General features: G+C 36.9%; 1 long non-coding RNA gene across 1 annotated transcript; it reads right to left on the bottom strand.

The window, feature by feature from the left end:
* Positions 1-471: 471 nt before the first annotated feature.
* Positions 472-13,861, bottom strand: LOC123644815. Its single transcript, XR_006737290.1, has 3 exons — positions 13,750-13,861; positions 11,433-11,584; positions 472-657 (listed from the first exon to the last, which is right to left on the bottom strand). It is a non-coding gene; the product is annotated as an uncharacterized LOC123644815 (long non-coding RNA).
* Positions 13,862-27,541: the final 13,680 nt, after the last annotated feature.

Below are 27,541 nucleotides of genomic sequence, written 5' to 3'. Positions count from 1 at the left end.
TTGGGTCAGTCTCTTTTGGGTTATGATTAGATTATCAATATTTTCTCCTTGAATACGGCTGACTGGGACTTTGAATTTTTAGTTCTGCCATTTGTTGTTGTTGTTCACTTGTGTTTATGTTCAGTGTTGTCTTCAATTTTTTATTTCTGTATAGGAGTCTTTATAAGCCACTTATCTATTTTGTGGAAATATTCATTTACTTAGAACCAGAGAACATAATCTTTAAATTCCCTTAATGAAGCGCATATCAACTCAGTACATTGAAGTACCCTGAAAGCAAACGAGAGAGTGAGGCTGAGGCTATAAACCTCTTAGCACTGGGGAGAAATTCTGTATATTGTGCTAAATGACTGTCTGATACACAAACCTAATACAGGTGTCATTTTTGAGTCCCATATTAAATATTATTAAAGTTTATTATCTTCATTATTTTAAATACAAACATAAATATAATTCTAATATTTTCTTTGTACACTTAATGGATCATCTTATACAACCCACTTTAACAACCACTATTTTAAACCATACCCAATTCATACGGCCAAAGGGAGCAACTTATTCACCTCTCTGTCTCTCAGTAATCTTCTGGTAAAATATGCATCACTCTTGTTATAGTTTGGGGTTCCACTTCCATATTCCTCATCTCCTTCAACACCCCTGAGTAGAATAAGGAGATAAATAGAAAATCAAAGTATCAGTCTATTTAGGAATGTCTGTTACTCCTAAAATGTAAAAATACAGGTAAAGTTGGAATGGAGGATGTGCTTGATAACTGAGGTCACTGTGGCTGTCTCCTGCCTCCTCCCCCTGCACCCCTCATCGAGTCTAGGCCTCAGCAGCTGTCTGTGGGGAAGAGTGTGGTCTGCAAAGCTGACCCAGAGCACTTGCTCCCTGTGTGCTGATTGGAGAATGTGTCTGCTTCACAGTTACCAGCAGTGATGCTCACCAACTGCTGCCCAAGGTGGGGGGCACCAGAAGTCATGAGCAGACAGTGGGTTCTAGAATTTGCCCTGGGCATTTGACTGCAAGGGCAGAGGGTGCTGAAGAAGGGACCCATTTTTCTTACTCATCTAAGACACAAGCAGCTCAAGAGACCCAAGATGAGCCTCTTTCCCACTGCTCAGGGGCAACAGTGTGTGGCTGTGTGGGATGTGACCCTCTGGCTGCAAAGCTCTCACAAGTCACATTACCTATTCTTCTTCCCTTGGGGAGGAACAAATACGAAGCAGGGAGAATAAAGCCCAAAATGTTCCCTTCAAAATTCCCCAAACTGGGAGAGAATATGAAAAGCCTCTACTATGGAAATGTAAAGATAGAAGATAAGCATTCTTTTCTGAGAAAACCTATCTGGCAAGACTGGTAAAATGAATAAATGAAGTATACATGGAAAGCTCCTAAATATGATCATACACATAGTAGGGGTTCCATAAAATTAGTTTAAAAAGTAATAATAGTCCTTGAACTAATTATCTGAACTATGATGGGAAGAGGTTGCCAGTAATTGCTAATAATGACTAATTTTTCAACAAGCACTTCAGTCACTTCTTATATATTACTGCTATTATTAAGTACCTAACAAGGTTTGTTGGCATAGAACAATGCATTTCTTTGAATTGAAAATAGGCAGTAATTGAATAGAAAAATTTATAGGCAGTGTAGAACCCCTTAAATTGAATTAGATGCTTAAATATAGTACTTATAGTACTCTTGATGTAAGCTTTTTTGAAGCATTAGTGGAATCAAACAAACAAGGTCTATATTTTTGCATAGGGTGTTTTATGTTCAATGCTGCAATATTTATGTTTGGCACTATTCACTCCATGGGAAAATATAGGCTGTGTGTCTTTTATTTGCTTGATAGTTCAGACTCACTGATACCCAAGGGCTTACTACACCCACAGATTTTGTCACAATACTCATATGCTGAAAAGGGTTTTTACTATTCAAAAGCAAGCCAAGTCTAATTTTGTAATTGTTACATACTGTAAGATGTTATTATTTAGTATGTGAAGTACCTAGAAGATCTATCATCAGTGAATATGATATAACATAATCTATTTTACACCATAAAATGGCTTGGCAGGATCTGTTTCATTTCCAACTGGTGGCCAATTTAAAGAATCCTGTTCTTTTTTCTGCTTTCTCAGCCAGGTATTAAATTTACTATCAAAGCAATCAAGAGTAAGTAAGCCAGTTCTCTTATACCTCTTTAGAACAAATGGATTCTGACTTCATCATGTCAATTAATGTTTTGCCTATGGAATATTTAAGCATTCCTTTCCTTGAGGAATTCTGATAGATCAGGTCTTGAAATAACAATGGTGAGGGTCAACTCAGAAATATTCTTACCTCCAAGGACTATGTAACATGCCAATTACTCTCTCAGAAATAGCAGAAGGCAAGTACTTTATCTTGCTTTTGTTTGGCAGGATCGAGTGCTGTTTATTAGTTGGGAAGTTGAAGATAGGAAATGGAGACCATTAGACAGATAAGACTGAAGAAATCAAGGATCTACTGACCAAAAGTCAGAGTCTCAGCAAGGAAGCAGGATGATGACTATATAAGGCTTGAGGCTTTCCAAAAAGAACATACTCCATGGACATGTACTCTTTCTCCTTCAGACTGCGCTAGCATTTTCTCTACCTATGTACTATGCCAGATTAAAATTATTTCTGTCATCAAAATGCAGATAATACAATCAACAACAACAATAGTATCTATCATTTTCTGAGTATGTGTCAGGAACTTTACAGAGCCACCAAATGCTTTTTCACATGAAGAAACTGAAGCTCAGAGAGGTTAAATACATTGAGCAAGATCATGCAGCTCATAGGTCTTGGAGCAGGGATGCAAGCCAATTCAAAACCCACACTTTTCCCACTATACGGTTATCATGTAAGAAAAAGAGCAAAACTCATCGAACTGATCATTTGTGTTTAATTTGTACAGAAAATCTAAGCTAATTAGATTCTGGTCCACTGCCATTCACCAGCAATATTTCTGTAAGGAGGACCTACACTAATTTCAGTTCAATCATGCTTACTCAAAGGCATGGGATTATAATTATAAATACCTCTGTGATTCAAAAAGGCAGCCATTCTTCCATTTTTCCAATCCATCAAGTTGACTGCTTGCTTCAGAATAAAACACTGCTAAATAACGTATTGTATGTGGATATAAGCTTTTTAATAAAGAAATCATTGTGCCAGATATTCTGCAAGAATTTACTTTCTTGATCCTAAAAGAACTTCATACAAGTGGAGTATATATTAGGTCCATTTTATAGTTGAGAAATTAAAAGCTCATAGAAAACAATCAGTTAGTAAAGAACACAGAGAATGTCAGCATTAGGCTCTCTTAAACAATGAGTGGTGGTATCACAGATGCAGAAGGAATGAGGCAGACCTGGGGTTCAGTTTTGGCAGGACTCCTAACTATAATCATGCCAGGCTCTGACCTAGCCATAGCGATGCCAAGAAAGACTGAGTTTCTTGCACTTAATTTACATAATGTGTAGCAGTTCTTTTGGGGACGCAGTCCTGTGTTGTGTCCTTTAAAAGTCATTCTTGCGAGTTCAGCCTAGAGTCCATTTCTTCAGTCCTTCCAATGATTTTTTAACCCATCTAATACCCTGTAATAAACTTCTTCCTGCTTAAAGGAGTGGACTGGTTCTTTGCCATTGAATTCTTACTGATACTCATGTGACTACAATGGGTTCTGCTTCACAGATTTGGTGGTTAATGGCATGTGTATTTTGAATCAGCCCACATTATTTACACTTTAGTATTCCTTAATATTTTAGGCTTTATGCATCACAATTCAAAACAATGTACACACTTATTGTTTGTTTGCCAGAGTGCTGAAGGGCTTAACTATTTTTAAACTCAGAAAATCTGGCAAGAGATAGAGCTAAAGGACAAAAAGTTCAACAGATGCAGCAGGATAAGAGGACATGCAGCTAATGGATTGTCTGAGAATTCTTTCTTCTTATTTGCCTCATCTCTTTGTCATGTGTGTAGCAAAAAGAGAAAGGCCACGGAAAAGAATGGGACAGTGGTGGCCAATATTTTTAAAAATTTATAGAACTGAAAATGAAAGGAGTGCCAGAGAGCCAGGTCACAGAGAAATATTAAAACATTGGTCTAAAGTGATAATGTTCTAAGAAAGTCTAATTCCACCAACATTTTTGGTTAGCAACACAGTCCAACCACAATGAGGAGACACCTTTCTCCTCCAACTTCTCCTTTTTCATCCTTCATTTATTTTCAGAGTAAACCTTTTTTAAAGGCTTTCTTTAGGTATAATTGAAATACAAAAAAATTACACACATTTAATGTATATATCTTGATGAATTTAGACACATGCATCATAACCAATATCTAACACTTCCAAAAGTTTCCTTGGTTGTTTTGGTAGCATAAAATCTATCCTCAACATATTCTAAAGAGCACTGTTGTACCTATGGTATTGTTAACTATAGGTACTATGTTGTAGAACTGATCTCTAGAACTATTCATCTTGCATAACAGAAACTTCATGCAAATAAATGGAAGGACATCTTGTGCTCATGAATTGGAAGAATTAACATTGTCAAATTGTCCACAGTGCCCATAGCTATCTACATGGTCAATGTAATCCCTAACAATATCCCAATGACATTTTTTACAGAAATAAAAAAATATCCTAAAATTCATCTGGAACCACAAAAGACCCCAGATAAATCCACATATATATGGTCAACTGTACTTGGACAAGGATACCAAGAAAACACATGGGGAAAGGACAGATTCTTCAATAAACAGTATTAAGAAAACTGGATATCCACATGCAGAAGAATGAAATTGGACCCCTATCTTATCATACACAAAATCAACTAAAATGAATCAAATACTTAAATGCAAGAGCTAAAACTATAAAACTCCTAATAGAAAACATGGGGTGGGGACTTCTTGACATTGGTCCTGACAGTAACATTTTGGATATTACACCAATGCTCAAGCAACAAAAGAAAAAATAGACAAGTGGGACTACATCAAACTACAATGCTTCTGCACAGCAAAGGAAATAATCAACAGGGTGAAAAGGCAGCCTATGAAATGGGAGAAAATATTTTAAAACTATCTACCTGATAAGGAGTTAATACCCAAAACATATAAGACTCTCCTACAACTCAGTAGCAAAAACATCAAACTACCTAATTTAGAAATGAGCAAGAGACTTGAACGGACATTTCTCCAAAGAAAACATAGCAATGTCCAGCAAGTCTATGAACAGGTGTTCAATATTACGAAACATCAGAGAAGTGCAGATCGGAACCATAAAGAGAAACCTCACACATATTAGGGTGCCTATTTTTTTTTAAAAAAAAGGTAAGTGTTGGAGAGGATGTGGAGAAATTGGAACCCTTATATACTTCTGGTGGGAATAGAGAATGGTGGAGCCACTATGGAAAATAGTATGGAGGTTTTTCAAAAGTTATATTAGAACTACTATGTGATCCAGCAATCCCACTTACAGGTATATATCCCAAAGAATTGAAATCAGAATCTGAATGAGATATCTGCACCACCATATTCATTGCAGCATTACTCACAATATCCAAGGTATGGAAACAATCCAAATGTTCATTGACAGAGGAATGGATAAAGAAAATGTGGTATGTACATACAATGGAATATTATTCAGCCTGAACAATGAAGGAAACCCTGGCATTTGTAACAATGTGGATGAATCTAGAAATTTTCACCTATGCTAAGTAAAAAAGCCAGTCACACAAGAACAAATATGGCATGATTCCACTTATCTGAGCTATCTAAAATAGTCAAACTCATAGAAGCAGAGAGCAGAATGGTGGTTACCAGGGACTGGGGAGAGAGGGAAATGGGAAATTGTTCTTCAATGGGTATAAAATTTCTGTTATGCTGGAAGAAGTCTTAAGTGCGTCCTACTGGTTGTAGTCTTGATGCTAAAATCAAACCCTCTTTCTAGCCCTGTCCCTAGCTCCCAAACCATTTAAACTTGCTGACTTTGTCTTACCCCAAGATGTCAAGAAACCAAATTATTAAACTAAATCATGTCCAAACTCAACAAAGTAGCAACCATTTTTACAATATCCCCGAAGAATGGCCATTTAACCTCGGCCTGAATAGTTATGTTAATGTTTTGTTGGCTAATTAATTAAGAAAAGGAATTCAGGCCAGATGTGAGAAATAGGTACTCTACCTTAAAAGCAATTATATCCTTGATTTTTACATTTATGCTCTTGGAAAACATTGTGCTTATTTACACTGTGCTTCCCCCCACCAAAACCACCCCATTCAGGTGTGAACAAAATGGTACAGTGTGAGCCTTTTCTGGTGCATCTGCTAACATGGTGCATCTTCTAACAGCTGAGGATGGCTGGACCTTCACCTTGACTTTATTTCCTAAAAATAACAGTTGTCAGATACATAGATGCAATACAGACATGTCTGTATAAATAAAACCTCAGAAATAAACATATGCAGAGAATCATATGCTCAAACTAACATATCTTAATACAACTCAACTGATTGATGTTTTGGCCTTTTCCAGTTTGTGTGATAGTCAAAGATTCATTCTCATGCTGGTTGATGTGGTCAACCACACACAACTGCAGCATAGCTGGGAGCCCTTGAGTGTTTGGGAAAGCAATACAATCATTTTTCTAGATAGAGAACAGAGGTCAAAAGCCCAAAAGCTACAGGGGCAGGGCATCAATATAAATAAGGGAAGTGGTGAAGAACTGGGGTCTCCTAGGCAAGCAGTGCCTCACCATAAAAAGTACTCACTACTGGTTCCTGACAAAGGCTTTTCAGAAAGAGATATAGGCTCAATTTTCCAGATGTTTCTATTTTTAAAAAGATGTCAGACAAGTTTTTTGTTTTTAAGAAAATTTATTTTGAAATGTTAGCCACTAACTCAATTCAGTAGCAGCAACAACAACAACAACAGACTACTGGCCAAACAAAATATATCTGCATGCTCATGTACCTCCAGTTTCAGGCAAATGAGCCATTTTTAGCTTCTTTCCTAAAAGTCTATATTTACATTCATTTATGTATATACTTATAAGTAAGATATTTCTCTAATTTTTTTAAAGTGCTTCAGCTAAATTAGATGAGAAATATCTTTGAGATGAATCATCTTAGAGCAATGACTGCTACTTAAGATGGAAGCAGTTCTGCTAGCTTATGAGGGAAAAAAAAGCAAAAAGAGAAAATAAAAAAAATGGTCATGCTTGAAGGTGCAGACTCAGGGAGGTGGGGGAGGGAGGGGACGGAGGTATGACTACATGATGAGTGCCAGGCGCACTGTCTGGAGAATGGACACGCTTGGGACTCTGACTCAGGGGGATGGGTGGGACATGGACAATGTATATGACCTGAACTTATGTACCCCCATGATGAGCTGAAATAAAAAAAAAAAGAAATATTTTCTTGTAGAAATTATTGTTAAAGACAGCTGTAGGGTCAGTATCCCATAGCGGCTTCTACAATGATGGAAATGTTCTATCTATTCAACATGACAGCCACTAGCCACATGTAACTATTGAGTACTTGAAATGTGGCTAGCACAACTAAAAAGCAGAATTTTAAATTCTGTTCAATTTAAATTACTTTAAGTTGAAATTTAAATAGCCACGTGTAGTTAGTGGCTACTGTGTTAGACATCTCACTCAGCTCTAGGAGTATGCCTCAGAATAGAGCATCTAGTTCAAAAGACGTCACTCGTATGGGCATCCTTATAGATATTGTTCAATTGATTTCCAAATTGGTTTTACTGATTTTTATGCCCAACAATGATTGGGTTTTATAATTTATCTTCTTCAATCCTGGAATTGTCAAAATTTAAATCTGTGTGTGTGTGTGTGTGTGTGTGTGTGTAAATTATTTATTTATTTATTTTTATTTCAGGATATGAGGGTACAAACATTTTGGTTACATTTTATGTCTTTGCCTCACCCAAGCGAGGATTAGAGGCATGCCCTTCCCCTCTATAGTGCTCATCCCTAATATTTAAAATTTTTGATAGATGAGCAATAATGGTAGCTCTTGATTGGTTTAATCTTAATTTTCCTGATTACTGTGGTTTATCATCTTATAATATTAATCATTTACCATTGTACTTTGAATTGCCTGTTTGTAGTCTTTGATCATTTTTCTATTGGATTATTTGCTTTCCTTCTTTCTCTCTCTCTCTTTCTCTCTTTTTCCCCCTTCCTCCTTCTTTCTTTCCTAACTTGTAGAAGCAATTTATAAATTCCTGATTTTAATATTTTACCTATAATATGAATCAGAAACATCTTTTCCCAGTCTTTGCACTTTATTTTCACCTTATTTATAGTGTCTTATTTGATCAGAATTTTTAAAATTTTAATATAGTATGATAAATCTATCACTTACTTTATGGGTTGGTAGTTTCTGTCTTATTGAAGAAATTCTTGCTGAACCAAAGTCTATTTTATCTGATATTAATATAGTTAGACCAACATTCTTTTGGTTTAGCATTACTAGATTTAGTAAATAAAATTACAGTATACCAGTTAAATTTGACTTTCAGATAAACAATGAACATTTTTTTTCTTTTTGGTAAAAGTTTAACTTGGGACATACTTATTATAATTCATTGTTTATCTACAATTAAAAGTTAAGTCATCTTCCTGTATTTCATCTGTCAAACCCTATGTTGTTTAGAAAATATTTATTTTGAAAATTCTAATTTTTCTTCCAAATTTCCAAGATCCTTATGTATTAGGTGTTTCTTTCATAATTAGCATCTAAATGGGATTTAGTTCCTTACCCAATATGAGAATCTTCCTTTCAAAAAGCAAAAACTGCATTTAATGTGGTTATTTCTTTTAAAATATTGATCATACTTTTTACTATAATTATCTTTTTCTGTTTCCCTGCCTTTTCCTGTACTAATTGGGTTTCTTTATTCCTGGCTTTACACTCTACTAACATGGATGATATGACTTACTATTTTAGTTACTGACTTTAACTTTTTTATTGAAGTTATAGTTCACTATTTTAGAGACCAGCATGCTTTTCTATCATATTTGAATGAAATTTTCCTCATTGTTTCAATTCCTTTTTGGGTGTGTATTTAATGTTCTAATAGTCATCTTTTTCATAGTATATATCAAACTGTCCTATTATCTCAAGTTTGGATGAAATCTAATACTGATTTTTACTGACCATTGCTACGATGGTGCATTGGTGTGAAAGCTGATCTGATGCCTGGTACCCTAGAGGGGACACATGGTGCCATGCATCCATATTCTTTCTTTTTTTATTGTTTATTCAGGATATTATGGGGGTACAACATTTTGGTTACCTGTAATGCTATTTGCCCTGCCCAAGTCAGGGCTATAAGCGTGTCCCTCCCCCATATAGTGCATTCCGCTTCTATTAGTTATGAATTTGGAATACTACTCAACTACAGAAAACAATGGTGATCTAGCACCTCTCATATTATCCTAGTTAGAGATTGAGTCCATCCTTGGAAATCAGGTATCACAAGGATGGAAAAACACGCGCCACATGTACTCGGCATCAAATTGGTACCAACTGACCACCACTAAGTTGTTCACATGGCACTAATACTCACTGGGTGCCAGTAGAGGTTGGGGGTGGTAAATTCACAACTGATGGAAGCATCCATATTATTTATAATATAAATTTTGAAGCACTTGTAAGTACTTAACAGCTCCACATACCATGATAGCACTGTTTGCAAAGCACTTTCAGGTACAATTTCTCTTTTAATATGGCAAAATTCTTGTACGAGTAAGAAAAATATTATAAGGCCCTATTTGTAAAACAATAATTGAGACCCTACATATTTTTTAAAATATTAGTTCAGAAAGTGTTTTCTTTTCTTAAAATGAATTTCTGGGTTCTATAAACCTTAATTCTGTTCATAATTCCAGGCACTATTTACTTTGTTACACAGAGTTATGGCTATTTTGTTTTACTTTTGTTACATTTCTTAATGAAATAATTGTATTTTATCCAGAGATTTGTGCTGTTTTCTTTACAAAACCTTGCCTGAAAGATTGGAATTATGAAGAAAGCCACATGAAAAATAGGCTACTTTCAGAACACAAACTCAACATGACCATGACAGTATGTTTAAATTAAATAACAATAGATGTTTATGTTTTCAAAATTAGAATAGATATTATTTTCTCAGGGATATCCTATAATAAATAGTTCAATGATTTAATGTTATCATAATTAAAATTGATCTTTATAGAATAATGACTTAATCATATATTATACACAAATTTTTTTCCTGGTTAAGTTTCACAGTGTAATTGTAACCTCATGGGCCATGCAACCAAAACTAAGTATGCCATTTACCTTTAAAAGCTACAGACAGTATAGAAGAAAAGAATAAACTTCTGGGTTCCTTTTATAAATAAGGACCAATAAAGAAAGGTTTTTTCTTAATTAGGATAATGGTGCAGATGACCTTAAAAAAAGATATGGATAAAAAAGAAAGAAACCTGTTGAAGAAAGGCATAATTTAGGAAGCTACTTTTGTCAATCAAACAGTATAATTTATAAGCAAAAAAGCCAGTTTCATTTATCCAATTAAAGAAGCAACTTGTCAGAGAGTAGTTTTAAAAGTTTGTCCTTTGCACATGTACCACAGACTGAAATTCCAAGTGCTGAAGAGGGTTTTATAAAGATTCAAGACATTTGACGCTGTATTACAAGTCAGTCCGCTGCTGAAATCTGCATCTGCGTAGGAAAGGAGGGGTTCTATCATGCTTTCCTACTTACTCAACATTGCATTGCAAGAGTGGAAACTGGGGAAATGAAACATGGTAGGAACATAGTAGGTGTCTTCTAAGCTCCTTGTGGGCAGCAAAAGCATCTGTCTCATTTGTTACAGTGTACTCACTGCCCCAAACACTGCTTGGCAAGTGTATACCACTTAATAAATATTTACTAGAGAAATGAATGAATGAAGATTGAGGGCCAAAGTTACATGTTCCTGCTTCACTCTTTCTCCCAAGGTCAGACATGTCCAGAGGGATGTGAAATAGGACTTACAAGATTGTATATGTTGCTATTTGAAGGGCTTGGCATTACATTGGCCTCCTATACCTAAGTATGCCTGCCAAGGTGGAGACATCACATTGCTGTCGTATCATTTCTTTATTGTCATCCAGATATGGGCCCACCACTGTCCAGGTGACTGTGCCTAAACTCTCATGCCCAGGGGACCACAACTATTCCATATGCCCCAGTTAAATGAATTTATCATTGGCTGCATTTGCTTCTTCCTTATCCTCCTTTTAGCAGAACAGCCTCCCTGTAGTTTGGAACACTGGCACTCCTTGCAGAACCAGCACTCCCTCCTTTGGGGGAGGTGCTTCTCCCCCAACAGTAACCACACACCTTAGTGGAAATTGCCAATCATATTTTTCTTCCATCTGCCTCCCAGTCAATTCAATTTCCAATTGGATTGTGAGGTCAGAACAATCAGAAACCTTCCGTAGGACTTTTTGAAATGGAATGGAGAAAGAGATATAAGCCCTTTCTGTATGAATCTGTGAAATATGGAGAATAAAATAAGTTGAGGATCAAATCATTTGACACATGTGATGAAAATGGCTTGAGAAAAAAGGTAGTAAGCTAAGAAGGGAGAAGAGAAAGACAGAGAGAAGGAGAAAAAGAAGGAAAGAAGAACAGAGAAGAGAAAGATGGCAGGATCAGAGTTGAAGGTTCCAGTTTTTCCCTGAGATTTAACTATATCCCTGCCCATCCCCCAATTTTGTGAGGAAATAAATGGTTCCTTTGCCCAAGTTAATATGCATTTTTTTGGTCACTTTCAACCAAGAGTCCTAACTAAGAACATAAATGGGTAGCCAAAGCCCTACGGTGACTGAGCAGAGCTCCTAGATAATTATTATCTACCCACCCCCTGCTCCAGCCAGCTACATGGGTGCCACAGGAGTCTAGGAATCCCAGAGCTGCCCAGTGTCTGTATTATGACCCTTTACCTTGCCTTTGGACACCAAATCATGCATTTACGTGTTAGCTTCTGCTGCCCCATCTGTCCCAATCCAGCACCTTTACTGAACCCACGTGATCACGCCCCGGGCTCCCATGATACCTCAACTGTGTTCACAGGAGTTCCACAGGGTGTTTTTTATTTCTTCTTAATGTGCTGCTATATTTTTCCATTTAATAAAGTTTTTGGAGCAAGGCAATATAATGATCACATCTATGCTTTACAAAGGTAAATGGTGGGGATGGGCTGGAGAAGGGCAGTACTTGAAGGCAACAAGACAACAGCTGGGGAGGGATGATGAGGGACTGGCTGGAGGAAGAAGCAGCGAGGATGGAAGGGAGTGAAATCAACACCAGAGGCCCTGAAGAGAGTGCATCACCCAACTTACTGAGTCATTAAATATGATATTTTGAATTCCCTGGCTTGAGTAACCACTGAAGTGGAAATTGTAAGGAAATAACACCTTTATATGTATTTATTTTTAAAATTAAGCAAAACAAAAAATTCCAAGATTTAGCAAGACAAAATGTCATTTGGAGAAACTGCAAATGGTGAGGGGTAGATTGCAAAGTGAACAGTTTTGTCTATAACTGCTGTCCTGAAGGAAAAGTTATTATTGGCTGAGTTGGAATGGAGGGTGGGGTAGAGAGAGGTAGAAGATCTGGTGTGGGGTGAAAAGGCTTCCAGGACACAAAGTTGGAAGCAACATTTCTTAAACTGAGAAAAAAAAAAAAAAAACCCTCATGGGTAGAGTTAAACATATTGTCAAAAGAGGGGACTCATTTCCAGAAAAATCACTGGATCCCCACCAAGAGCAATGGTGACACTGCTGTGGAGCATGGCCCAGACCGATGGAGCTGAGACTGAGCTTCGAAGATAAATTTGAAGACCTGATCTCCATTCCCTCCGCTTCTGCTTTTGGATTCCTCCACTACACCTGTGATTTATTATACAGTAAGCACTGATATGTACGCTTTATATTTAGGATTTGTTATATCTATATTCTCTTGAGGATCTGGTAATTAGGGCCTCTGACTCTTCCTCCTTGCAGATCAACCAAGAGATTTTGGAGAAGAGAAAGCATTGCAGGAAGAAAATTGTTAATTAAAGATCTTGGGGATCTCATGGGAAGGATGTGTCTGATATTAACAGAGAGGGCTGTTCCCATACAATAATGCCTTTGGCCAAAATAATGAAGGAAGAGAAGCAGACACTTCCTGTTGTGCAGCTCAAGATAATATAAGCTTTTTGAGGAGGACCACATCACATTCTCTTGGTACCATCATTCAATTCTCCATATTAAACAAGCAAGCATTCAAAACGTGTTAACTTTCAGTATTTGGTTATGTTTGAATTTCTGGTAACAATAAAGAGATGGAGTTCCCTCTCTTTCTCATTATGTAGAGTTCACTCTACTTTGAAATGGATTTGTGTGGGCTGTAAACAAAGCTAGCGTCATGATGGTGACCCAATATCTATTGGTCCTTTTTTCCATCCATTTTGTCCATTCCTAGAGAGAAGGGCAGGGAAAGCTGCTTTTAGCAAAAATGTGGCAATTCCCTCAGGAAAGGCCCCATTAGCAAAGGTGATTTCCTCACTGCCTATTGGAAGCAGCCCTTCTGCGTGGCCACTGCTCTCCAAAGAGCAACAGTGGCATTTCAGCTGATTTAGGTATGATGGATGGGGACTGCCAGGTCTTACCTGTCAGTTCATTGTATCAATAAGATTGAGCTTTCCTTTGGGCTGTCGGAGACAGTGGATGCAGCACAGATCTCCCACCTTTGTCCATGAGGAAGGCACATCACATTCAACATTCCAGATCTCCCTTATTTCATTATCTCGTGGTCCTCAGAGAACTGGGAATTCAAATTTAAGTTTGTTCTGCACATTGAAAGTGAAAAGCCAACATAATATATAAACAGATACTTTCCTAAAAAGCAAAACAAACAACAAAAAACACCCTATACTTTTCAACAAGACAGCGAAAATAAAAATTTTAACAACAGAAAAGTAAATCTATGTATAGGCTAATAATACAGATATAAATCAAAGTCTAAGTTTAATAGAATCTATTTTAAAATAAGCAAAGTGACTAATCGGGAGGCGGTAAACATTTAAAACATCCTAAAGAAGTCAAACTATAACTCCGGCCAGAAGACACACTAGTTTGTCACGCCACTAGAGCTCCACCTCCTTTGTTCAAATAATGCATCCAGCTCCTTCTGCACCCCTGAACCCTGATGGCTGTTTACTGAAAACACCTGCATTTCTTTGCCAAAGGGCTTTCTCTGATCACAAGAGCATTCTTACCTGATGGGCAAGGAGGGCTGGAAGTGCTGGAGAAGAAAACAGGTGAGGAAGAAAATAGGATTAATACTTCAACTTTCTCAACCGTCTTACTCATGGTGAGATCACCCTGAGTACTTATTTATGCAGTTTTCCAGAAGTTCCCCAGTAGGATTGAGTCCTAGTCACTCATGATGGGAACCTGCTCATTAACACCCTATGTGGGCATCAGTCCCTTTCTTATCTCATTTCTCTATTCCCTACCAGTGCTACCAGTGGTTACCTCCCAAATAACCTGCTTGTGCTCAGATCCTTATTTTAGACTCTGCTGCTGGGAAAGCCAAACAATGAGAAATAATATTTTACACTGCTAATTACAAAAATAACCCTTGCTCATTCAAGGTCATTTGGAAAATATAGAGGTACAAGAAGGAAATTAAAACTGCTACAATATAAATGTAGTAGATGTAACTATTATTAAACATTTTATGCATTTCCATCTATATGAATAAATATCAAGTATTTGAAGTGTATTTATCCAGGTTTGTATTCCTATAGTACCACTGAGATGTATAATTGATCAAAAGACATTTTACTTCTCTTGGTCTCAATTTTCTTACTGGTAAAACATACATACACACACACACACACACACACACACACATATCCCCAACAGGATTATTATAAAGATTAAATGCTATAAAATAGGTGAAAAATGTCCAATGCAAAGTAGGTACCTGATATACATCATTATTGTTGTTCTTCATTTCAGGAGTTTCAATGAAATAGATGATTTATCCATGATTCTCCCAGCCTACTTGGTAATCTCTGCTCAGATCCAAATTTTCACACAAAGGATTAATAAATGCTTAGAAATATATAGATCAATATTTCTCAAAGTATCGATGAGAAACCGCTAACATCCAAATCACCTGTGGGACTTACTAAAAGGGAAATTTGTAGGCTCTACTAAATCAGAGTCTTTGAGGAAGAGCCCAGGAATATGCATTCCATGAGAAACAATTATTTAGGTAAAGCTGGTGAAAACAGCCTTGCATGTCTGAGATAGAGGTGTGGGCTTTCACCATGTGTAGAAGTCAAAAACACTGCACAAGAGCCTAAGGATCTGGACTGAGACTTTGCCTATTGTGAAAAATCATAGCTGTTAAGAGTCTGGGCTTTGAAGACAGGAAGACTGAGTTCAAACACTAGCTCTGCCACTTGCTGTTGGATCTTGAGCACGTTATTTAATCATCATGAGCCTAGTTTCCTCATATGTAAAATATAGGTAATAATGGTAATCACCTTGCAGGATCTGAGGATGATTAAAGGAGAAAATAATACAGGTAAAGTATGAAGCACAGGATTTGGCACAGAGCTAATGACCATTAATGTCACCATTAACACAACCATCATCTGCTCTCAAGAAAGCACTGGAAGTATATAACTAATAAAGTATTTCTCGAAAAATTCCAAAAGTTAAACTGTGGAAAGGTTGGTTCCTTAGTGGGGAAATATAGATAGAAGATAAATCTTTGATTTAAAATTGGGGTCCCATAAAATTTACTATCCAACTGGGCCATTTATATTCAGAATAAGTGCAGAAACCAATGGAATGCTTGGACAACAGCTGAAATCTAGGATTTGCCCACGCAAAACAGAATATGTGGTCACCATGTTCACAATCCAACCTCCATACTGCAAAGAGCCTGTCTCTGAATGGAAAATACTAGCATTGCACAGCTAGCATCTAAAAATGTCAGCCTTATATTCTCCCAACCATAGGAACGATCAGGGCGAAAACTATGCTTTCTGAATTTGTATTAAATAAATTATTTTATTATTTATCAGGCTGTATTTGCCAGGAGTTACTATTTAGGTTTGTAGGTTTATCTGTTATGCATAGCAACATAATGGGTAAAATTACAAAAATAGTGTGTTAGCAGGTCATTACTTAATTTCTATGGTTGGAGGGTGAGGTATGATGCAGTGGAGAACCATACATAAAGATTTAGGATAGTTAGATTATTTGGATTCTATACTGGTGCCATCACCAGCTGGCTGTGTGATCACAGGGAAATTACTAACCTCTGCTGTGTCACACACTCCATCATCTGCAAAATGAGAAAAATGCCACCTGCCCTAAGTCCCTCAGAGACTGGCAATAAGATCAAATGAGATGTCAGAGTAAGTGCTTTGAAAAAGTATGACAAAAGAACACTTATTTTTAGTAAAGGAGGGAGCCTCCCTCCTTAAACAGAGAGCACCCATATCTCCTTTTAAGCCACCAAATAGAATTGAAAGAGGCAATGTATAATTATAATAAAGCTCAAAAGATCTGGTCTCCCGGGCCTCATCTTCCTCACCCTCCCATTGTTGTGGCAGATGATTAATCATCAGGCTTCTTGACTTCCCCCTTTGCTAGCTGGCCACCCTAGGGTCATAGCCACTTTTCAAATTCATCTTTGGGCTTTATAGCTATCCAGGGCAGAAAGCATTCCCTGGTGTTAGGGCATGCCAAAGCTGAACCTAGAACCCCCATTAGCCTAATTGACAGCATGACTTTCCCCTGGAGAGAAGAGTGATAATCTAGCTATTTATCTTGTCTGTAGGTTTATCACCACTGTGCTCAGGCAGAGATGTTTAAATATAAAAATGAGGTAAGGCCCATTCTTCCCAGACTATGTGCCATTAAAGCCAGGTTGGGGGTCAGAAGAATGAAAGGGGAGCATCTGGGATTGTGGTCCTCTCTGTTGCTGCTTAATGTCTCAAGTGGCCTTGGAGTAAGGGGCTTCTCACGAGGGCACTAAAGGACATCTCTTTGTAATTGGGAGCAGGCTGGAACTGCATGGCCACTGCTACCCACGGAGTGGCTGCCTACAAGCGGCTAGACTGCTGCTTTTCTGCAAGGCAGGAGAGGCCCATTAGAAACATGAAGGGGCGGTTTAATTCTGCAACAAGATGTGTACAAATGTATGCCTCCTATCGAAACCTATGCAACAGCTTCCAAAGTTAATTAAAAGCTAATTTTCTAATGAGGTGGCAACACTGGCAACAACATGCTATCAGTATGAGAGCTACAGCCAGCAGCCGGTGAGGGAACAGGCAACCTCCCTCTTACAGGATGGAACATCCTACCTGCATCCGTTAATTAGCCTCCAGCTGCATTGTTTTAATGCTAGACACTAGTATAGACTGTCATAAAAATCATGAATTGCTTCGGTATTGCCAAGATATTGTTGATACTTACTTTACAGCAGGAGTATTTCTAGCTGTAACACCACAGGCAATGAAATCCATTCCTGGAAACATTAAATCTAGGGGCAATGCCACGGGCACTCTGTTAGATCAAGTGTCATGGGCATTTGAATCCTTCGGACAATTGTTAATTATAAGCCAGGCTTGCAATTAGCTTTAATAAATAGAGGGAAAGTACCTTAAATTAACTGTACTTATGTTGGTTTTGCCTCTTGTTTTGATTTCAAACACACAGCCAAGCAGAATGACTCTTGGTCATTGTTTAATGATTCGGGTCTCCTGGCCATAGTCTGAACATGCCAGACACCTGTGCCCATTCGTTGGCATTCCTCACAGGGAAAGTATAATGTTGTCATGCAAACAGATGCTGAACATCACTAAACAACAACAACAGCAATGACAACAACAAACATTACTATAGAAACTTCAGGATTCTGGATACTTATGACACAGCTTGTTTGTTAAATCCTATCAATAAATAATTCAAAGACATATTTTGGGTCTCTAAGATAATCTAAGAAATTGAATAAAAGTTTGTTATGTAGTCATTTAATGGTAAGCAGCAGGTAGCAAAGTCCACTTTGAATGTATTGCTTCTGCAGGAAGTTCTTGCTGGCAGCTCAACAGGGGAGTAATTTTTTATTATTTGTTCACTCTCTTGGAAAATCATACAGAGTTGGGTCTTTTCAGTTAACTGATCTTTATGTACACTCTTCTCTTATTCTTCATCCCTTATTTTCTCTTTTTTATAGTCTCTCTTTTAGATTCTGCCTCTCTCATTCTTTCATTTTTATTTTCTCAGTCTCATGTGTGTTCACTGTTCCTTTTTCTCTTACTCTTGCTCTCTTTTACTCTTATATTCTAGTACTCTCTAGAGCTCTGAAGCTTACACTATGGTGGCATGTCTATGTGGTTACCAATTCATGGAAACCTCAGGAAATCCTTTATACATCTCACTGGCCAACACTGAGTCGTGAGCACACACTCAAACCAATTACCAGAAAGGGGAATGAGACCATATGATTGGCTTAGAGGATTCAGGCCCCATCCCCTGGGGCTGGATTTGGCCTGCCCTCTCCTGAAGCAATGGCTGTGGCTGAGGGGTGGGGGCCGTGGACACCTTAATAAAACTTGGGCTCTGTTTGGAAGGATCCAGGGGGAAATGGATGCTGAGTCAGATTACAAGCAGTGTTTGGAGCACAGCAAACAGAGATGGCAGAATAGGATCTGAAGAATGGATGTCAGGGTTGTCCCCAGAAAATGAAATGACTAAAGTCAGACTCTCTAGAATGGAAGGAAGTAGAGCTTCAGGTCCTGTGACACGAACACATACATGTTAGCAGGTGTGGAGAAAACTGTATTCCTAGGAAGAGGAAGTGTTATACAACATTCACTCTTTAACAAATTTTTGTTGAATGCCTACTATGTGCCTGGCCCTACAGATAGAACATTGAGCAAGACAAAGTTTTACTCTTGAAAAACTTACTCTCTAGTGGGAGAAAGAGATGAAGAACAAATTAAACACATGAAGTAATTTCAGATTATGAAGAAACTCAGACTGTGTAATATGGTAGAGCGCTCCTGGCTGAGGACAGGAGCAGGTAACATTAGCTAGGTTTGCCAAGGAAGGCATCTCTGAGGAAGTGATGACAAAAATAAAGTAGTAATGGGAATTTTCCATGAGCTAAATACCTGCAAGTGACATTCAGATAAAAGGCATGTTCCAGATAATTCTTGACTTGCCTCGTGATGAATTCAATCCTGAAGCATTATTGTAATAATTGTGATTAACAATCATTACTGAGGCCATACTATCTGCTAACAATTTTGTGCACATTATTGCTTCATTCAATAAATATTCATTAAGCACTGACTATGTGCCAAGCACTACTCGAGCCAAGTTTTAAGGAACAACATTAAAAAAATCAAGGATATTCCTGCTCCTTGGGAGCTGACATTCCCATCTAATTCCCCCCCCCATTAAAAAACAAACAATGAGGTAGATCCTGATCACATTTAGCAGAGAAAAATACTAGCTTAGAGATATTGAGTACCCTGGTTAACATTATTTTTCAAAGCCCTGGTATTTTTTTTATTATATACACAGCCTTAAATGAACCAACAATACAAAACAACTATGGTAGAAAATGCAGGTGGTAACCAAATCTAATGAAGTCAGTTTTCAAAATATTTAGAGTAAAGACAGGTATGAACCCATGATGTAAAATCCTAAATTATCAAAGTTAAATTATTTATATTAAGAATTAGGCCAGGCGCAGTGGCTCACACCTGTAATCCTAGCACTCTGGGAGGCTGACGTGGGAGGATCGCTTGAGCTCAGGAGTTTGAGACAGCCTGAGCTACAGCAAGACCCCATCTCTACTAAAAATAGGAAAATTAGCTGGGCATGGTGGCACAAACCTGCAGTCCTGCAGTCCCAGCTACTCGGGAGGCTGAGGCAGGAGGATCATTTGAGCCCAGTTTGAGGTTGCAGTGAGCTATGATGATGCCTCTGCACTCTACACTCTAGCCTGGGTGACAAAGTGAGACTCTGTCTCAAAAAGAAAAAAAAAACTATATTGCCTTAATAAATTTTGATAATCCTAATGAAGATGAAAATGGGAAAATCTCTAATAATGGGGATTTTAATCAAGATTTGATCCATAAGGATCCATGGATGAAATTCGTTGGTTTATAAATTTGCTCAACTTATATGAAATTTGAATGTGCAGGTGCATTACTCTGGGGAGAAATGTGCAGAGTTCTCATCAGATTTTCAAAGGGGATTCATTAATTCAAAATGATCCAGAAGCATCAATTTAGAAGTTACATAGATGCCCAAAGGGAGCTTTCTAATAGATTTCAATGTGAAAGAGTATATTAAAGAAGAGCACATACTAAGAAAGTAGCAGCAATTTCTAAAGAATACTATTGGGGAGTCTAAGCCCCCAAATGAATTGAGGTGAATGAAAATTGCTGTAGACAAATATTTCAAAAGCTTCAATTATTTATATTACAAATAAGAGAAAGGGCAGGAGAAGTGCAGTTTTGCTTGTTGCTCGGGTCCAGTTGCATAATCTTGCCAGACACAAGGAGTGAACAGATCTGATAAGGTCTGATGATTTTTCTGCCCTTGTCAAGGTGAATGGTCTTCAGAGAGGAAAGGTAGCACAAATGCTGGTGAGAGGAAACAGAAGCCCCAAATCCATAAGGCTGTAAGAATTTCTATCTGTTTCAACTGCCTCTTAGCTTTCAAATATTACTTATTTGGAACTTTAAGGAAACAATATCAGTTCATCAGTCTACCCTGACATCCTTAAGGAATCACAAAGTATTGTAGTTTTGAAAGAGTCGAGGTGGGCAAATTTATTCCTAATATATTATACAAAAGCAGGTCAGAGAACTTGACTCCAGGCAAGAGTCTAGAATGGATTGTTTAAAATGTATTTTGTGAGCACTTAAAATGGAGCCAACTTTGTACAATAAAAACCTATCTCATTTTCTTTTAAGCTAATGTTTCTCAAATAAAACATTATGGAAATACAGTAAACATACTGTATACTGCAGTGTTTAATGAATTCTCTATTTGGGAACATTTAGGATTTTTTTCTATAGTATAATACAGTATGACCTTAGATGTTAAATATGAAAACTGGCAAACTAAATGGAAATGGTATGATCTACTCAAATATATCCTTGACTGAAAGAGTGATTTAGAAGCTAAATAAGCATAGTTGAAAGACTGACTCTGGAGTCAGACATTTTCATTTTGGAAACCTAGATCCATTACTTCTAGATTATGACCTTGAAAAAATTACTTATCTAAGCCTCAGATTCCTCAGTGTAAAATGGGAATAATAACATTATTTACTTTCCACAGTTGTGTGAGGACCAAAGCAAATGAAACACATAAAGTGCTTACCAGTGGGCCTAGGGTAACACAGTGCTCAATAAATGATAGCTTTTGTCGCTATTAGTCTTCCTAGCTAATTAAACATAGTGGTTTTGGAAGTTGTAAACCCAAGCAATGCTCAAGGAAAAGGGGCCAATATAATGGCATAATAAATTTTAAAACTGTTAAAGAAATTATCATATGAGGAATATTAGTAATAAGCCCTAATCTTCTCACATTTTAATATAATGCTCCATTAAAATGTTATTAATAATCATTAATGTTAATTTTATTTCAGAGTGAGCCCTGCCAAAGGAGTCAGAGAACTGTGAAGTCATGCATAATGAATGTCTAAAATATTATAAAATCATATGAAAAACCAGTACCAATATACACATAAATGGTACATTGAAAGTAATGAAGAAAACACAACCACTACAATTTGAATATTTGTAAATGTGTTTCTATATTTTAGTGACCAGTTATTCAGAACTGTGGAAAAGATATCTGCTTCTCAGTGAATCTGTGCCACACTCATCACTCCCTGAGATGCCTTGTCAAGCACTGTAGACTGAACAGGACAAGAATTAGTGGTCTCGGTCCTTAATTTTGGAGTGTGTTGGGTAATTCTGGATGTTGCTAACTAAATGACTGTTACTGTGCCATCATAATATTAGACATTCCTATTTACTTATTCTTTATTCAGTCCATGTATTGAGTTCCAACTATATACAATGCCATAGTAGGAGAGGATAAATTAGGCATGGAGTCAGCCCATAGGGAGATAACAGGCTACATAAATAATTCTAAAGCTTGATGGGCTGTAGAAAGTCACTTATGAAAGGTACAGTCGAAGTGCTCCAGGGAGGAAGAGAAAATGTCGTTTCAGTTGAAGCACCAGTACCAGAGATCTGTGACAGCTGGTGATGACAAAGGAGAAAGAACTAGGAAGTAAGGACTGAATGATCAGAGCAGAGAGGGAAAGAATAGGTGAGTATTGGGGAAGAGAAGAGGTTAATTAGGTTAGAACAAGAGGTTCATCTAGACTAAAGCCTTTGAGGAGTGAGAATAGGTACTCAGACTAAATGAACCCTAAGGATCATTGACATTTAGAGCCAAAGAGAGAAAAGGGAGGCCACAGAGGAGGCTGTAAAGAATTTGGAAGGTAAGTGAAATAGTGGGAAAACGTGGTATGACAGAAGCCACGAGAAGAAAAGGTATCAAGCCAAAGACAGCTTCCACCAGTATCAAATGCCACAAACAGGCAAAGTAGGAATGGAAAAGCATCCACTGAATTGGATGTTTAGGAGATTAGTAATCTCACCTACAGCAGATGTGGTAGAGATGTGACAATATAAATCAAAGTGCAATAGATGAAGAATGAAAAGGAGGTAAAAAGGAGTTAGTGAATGGAGATGCGCCTTAACAGAGATGGAACACTTAGTTATGAAGAGAAGACAGAAATGGTAGTATTAAAGGGCCAAAATAAGATGCTTATAGTAAGGAAGAGGGCAGGATTCAAAGGGGAGCACAGATGTGAAGTGGACAGGATGTGAGGCCAACGTGGCTTGGCACCTAGCTGGAAGGGAGGGAGCAGACTCATGCAGGACAGCTAGGTTTTTATAGAAAGATGTGCCATTGATAGAAGTAGACAACATTCGCAGAGGACGAGAACAGAGAAAGAAGGTAATGTATTCTTTGTATGATCTCAATCTAAGGTCCTTTTAAATCTTCTAGGTCAATGGTTTGTAAAGTAGAGGTTATGCATCTTAAGGCATTCAAGATATTTTCTGTTCATTTACTGGATTGCATTGCAGTTTATGTGCTACAGTATTGTATTTGGCTAATTTTATAAAAAATTAGAATCTTTATAATACTTTGTAATGAGATTAGAGTTACCATAAAAATTTTGTTTTACAACTCAGAATTACAGAGATTATTTTGTAGTATAGTGCTTAGAAGAGTAGTCAAATTAAGAAATGTTGCATATTTATCTTCTGCAAAAAGAAAAATATTCCACATTTGCTAACCTGTTCTTTATTGAAACACTTGCTTTGCTTGGATTATAAGATCACACTCAGTTGGTTTATTTTACTGCTAGCATTTCTCAGCCTTCTTTCCTGGAGCTTCCCCATCTTGCTGATTTTTTTAACATTAATATGCCGAAAGGCTTTTTCCTAGGACATCTTCTCTTTTCTATTTTACTCATTCCTTAGGGTATCTCTTCTAATTTTGTGGCTCAAAATGTCACCTTATATGACTCCAAAATTTGTATGTCCAGCCTAGACTTCCCCAAAACTAGAGTCTTAGATATTCAACCACTGATTCCACATCTCTAATCATCTAACAAATACTTTCTGAACACGTGAACTGCGCCAGGCACTCATTTTAGCACTTGGCACACATTAGTGACCAGGCAAAAATCTCTGCCCTTATGGATCTTCCATTCTAGTGGAGGGAGACTGAAAATAGAAAATATGCACAATAACTAAAGTAAAATATGTGGAATGTTCCAAAGTGATAAGCACTGAGAAGAACTAATACTACGAAAAGTAGCTTAGGAGTGCTGGGGCAGGACAGGCGGCATCAAGGTTGAAATTTTAAATAGGGTAGTTAGGGTGGTGCCTCACTGAGAATGTGACATTGGGCAAAGATTAAAGAGGTGTGCACTGTCTGGGGATGGGCACGCTTGTAGCTCTGACTCGGTTGGGGCAAAGGCAATATATGTAACCTAAACATTTGTACCCCCATAATATTCTGAAATAAAAAAATAAAAAATATATAAGAAAGAAGTGAAAGTATGTATAATAGAAAAAATAGTGTAAAGGCTTTGAGGTCAAAGCATGTCTGGTGAAATCAAGAAAAGTCTTCATCGTGGCTGTGGCAGAGTAAGTGGGTTAATACAGACCCTCATTGTCCCCTTTCCCTATCTTCTTTTTCTCAATAGCACTTCTCACAACCTGAAATATTCTGTTTGGATATTTGTATGTATTTTTTCATTTGTTTATTTTATATCTCTGTCTACCGACTCCCCCAGAATGTGAACTCTGTATGGACAGACTTCATTAGTTTTAGTTCACTGCCGCATTCCCAGTTGCTAAAAAGTGCCTTGCATACAGCAGAAACACAATAAATATTTGTTGAGTGAATGAATAAATAAGAAAGAATATGGCAATATATTAGGCTGTGTCTGTCTATGTTTATGAACCTTTTGATTTAAGATAGCAAAAATTTGAGTATTATTGTCATCATAGGCAGAGGATGGGGAATAAGTTGTATATTTTTATATGAATATGAATGTTTCATAAAGTCTGGAAGGCTAAATGGCAAAACAAAAAATATATAAATATTACTAGAGGGTATATTTGGGTAATATAATGTGGGTTTACTTTTTTCTTATTAGTTTTTGTATTTTTTTCAATAATGAACATGTAATTGTATATTAAAGAATGATAAAACTTTTATACATACTAGGGCTGTCCAGAAAGTATCCAACCACAGTCCAGCCATTGTATCCACGTATCCATGTGTGTGTGTGTGTGTGTGTGTGTGTGTGTGTGTGTGTGTATAAACATATATATGCCCTAAACCTGTGATATTTGCTGAATTGATTTGAACTTTTGAAATAGAGACAGGAGTGTCAGTGTATATTAGAGCCTCGCTTTGGGATTTTATTATAATTTTTGGTTCAGTAGACTATAATTGTGGTATGCCTCCACAAGCCACAATTTAATGAACCTGAAGCCTCATTTCTAGGACCAAAGAGGATTGGGAACCTGGAGCTCAATAATGCTGTTTTGTTTCATTAAATGTTCTTACTGTCTGTGTGGAAATAAATGTGACTTGTCCCTGACAGATGATAAAAGGCAGCAGACATCATTAGTGTCCATCACATGACTCCTGACACCTACCGGAGAAAGGGCCTCTGCTTGCTCATGATCAGAAGTAAAATCTTTCTACAGATTGATTTGAAATTGCTTCTTAACTTCAATGTTCAGATCTAGCCATGAAGCCAAGAGTGGCTTCCTATTCCAACCTTAAAAACCTTCTGAGGTTTTAAATCATTTCAGCTCTGTATTTCAGGATGTTTCAAGGGACAGCCATGTTCACAAAGAAAGAAGGCTCCGTGGAATGCTTTATTAGAATTTCAAAAAAGTGCCATCTCTCGAACTGCTCATTACTAGGAACAACCTGATGCCAGGCAATTTATGATTATTAAAACATATAATTTGCATTTAAATTAAATGAATTAATAAATAGCAGAGATTAAAATAACGTGTTATATTTTCTTATTGTTTGCTGCTTTAATTTTTACACATGCTAAAATAAAGTGTAAAATTTATGGGTTTTCATTTGTTTTTCTTTTTGTACAGAGAAGGTATTGAGAAAAATATAAATTGGAGAAATTAGTCTCCATTATTTCCAGTTTTCTATGAGCATGTGTTCTTAGATGTGTGTTTTTCTCAAAATATGGCTTTTTAAAAAGAAATTGGGCTATATTTTATTTGTTTTAGAAGATATTTCTCAATATTTATCTATCTAAGAAACTTTTAAAAGACATATAAACATTCCAAATGTTTGGCTTGTAATTTCTTAAATAAAATGGTTTTCTTATATCCATACATAATAGCCTTGATTACTAAGGAATTAATATTTATTGAGAAACTATTATGCATAAGTTATCATACCAGGTACTGTGATGAAAATCAAAACAATAAGATCCCTTCACTGAAAATATTGAGTTCAATTATGGATATACAACTTAAAGCCACAAAATATTTTTAAATGCAAAATATAACAAACCTATAGAAAACAATTCCAATGTGATCTTATTGCATATATTCAACTTAGAAAATGATCAATTCAAAACTCCATTCCCAAATAGATTCTGGGACTGGGGATAATGGTACCCTCTTGAACCTGAATCTCTCTTCAATTCCTCCCCCAAAATGATAATATCAAAAAAGAGTGCAGATAAAATTATAAATGACTTATGACTTTTGCCTTGCTAAGAAATAGAAAATGCCAGAAACATTTTTATCCATAAATAAAGATACAAACAACACATTTCAACAGATGTCCTGACACAACTGGTAGCTTGCAGGTATAGAAAATAGGAAAAGAGAGGCTTAAGAAACACCAGGAAAAAGTAGAGCACAAAGACAAGGCACAGACCCCAGAAAAAGAAAGTACAACCCTAAGTTGTAATCTCTGATCTGGTATTTAGCAGTTTACAACATCGGCTGTAGGGAAGAGGTTTAAAAGTGAGTAGTATTGAAGAAATCAGCAGCGTCAAAAAGCATTGCTTCTTAGAAAGAATCATAAAAGTAGAGAGAATTATGCCATGATGATGTAGCAGAAATGAGAAAAAAGAAGGTAAGAGGAGAAAATTGAGGATCTTTCAGAAATTAAAGAGAAACAAGACATGCCAGTTTTTGTATCTCCCCTGCCACTAATAGCATTCATTAAATAAATTGGCCTCACTATACTGACAGAAGGGAGGGATTTCTGGATTTGGGACTCTACCCAAAAAATGCCTAGGGACAGGGAAAATACAATCAAACCAACTCCATACAAAGCTAATGGAAAAAGGAAACAGAAAATACTAATACTTCAGCAGATGAAATGTTCCTTAACAAAAAGGAAGAATCTCCCCCAGACCCCTGCCCCCAAAGAAGAATAGTCTAACACAATTTTTAGTTTAGCTTAACTTCAAGTTTAATTTAAAAATCCTCAAACAACCATTTGGAGATTAGATATAGATGTACAGAGACATATAGATGTAGATATAGTTAAAAATATTAACTAGAATCAGACTTTTAAAATAAAGAACATTAGTGAGAAAAAAGACAGTAATGCAATAACAGTTGACTGATTTCTGTAAAGAAAGTGAAGAAAAAGACAAGTCCATCTCAGAAACAAAGAATAAATGAAAAGATACCAAAGGCATAATAGATCCTAGTGAAAATTTAATAAGGGACTTTGAAGAAAAGCAGGAAAACAACTAAGAGAATAAAAATGAGATAAAGTCACAAGTAAAAGGGTCAAAGAGAAAAT

This window comes from Lemur catta, chromosome 9 (genome assembly GCF_020740605.2).
Source record: "Lemur catta isolate mLemCat1 chromosome 9, mLemCat1.pri, whole genome shotgun sequence".
In the NCBI taxonomy this organism is placed as follows: Eukaryota; Metazoa; Chordata; class Mammalia; order Primates; family Lemuridae; genus Lemur; species Lemur catta.
The sequence above is the reverse complement of the archived record's forward strand: the minus strand, read 5'-3'. Positions and strand labels throughout refer to the sequence as shown.